This window comes from Bison bison, unplaced genomic scaffold, assembly GCF_000754665.1.
Source record: "Bison bison bison isolate TAMUID 2011002044 unplaced genomic scaffold, Bison_UMD1.0 scf7180017850656, whole genome shotgun sequence".
In the NCBI taxonomy this organism is placed as follows: Eukaryota; Metazoa; Chordata; class Mammalia; order Artiodactyla; family Bovidae; genus Bison; species Bison bison.
This window is the reverse complement of record NW_011481229.1, coordinates 19,833-20,215: the sequence shown is the minus strand read 5'-3', so window position 1 is coordinate 20,215 and position 383 is coordinate 19,833.

Below are 383 nucleotides of genomic sequence, written 5' to 3'. Positions count from 1 at the left end.
ATTTTAGTTTTCCAACCCTCCTGTCACTACAGTGGGTTGACATATGTCCTGAAAAAGACATGTCCAAACTGCAATCCCTGAACCTGTGATGAGACCATTTGGGGAATAAGGTCTGTGGCATGAAACCACATGAAATCATGAAATTGACATTAAATCATCCTGTATTTAGGGTAGACTCTACAATGAATGATTCGTGTCCTATAAGAAAAAGGCGAGAGGGAGAGCGTTGTGACCTCACTAGCCCTTTTGAGATTGCTACAGCACCGCCCCCAAGATTAGGCTTCCCTGATAGCTCCGTTCATAAAGAATGTGCCTGCAATGCCGGAGACCTGGGTTCGATCCCTGGGTTGGGAAGATCCCCTGGAGAAGGGAAAGGCTACCCA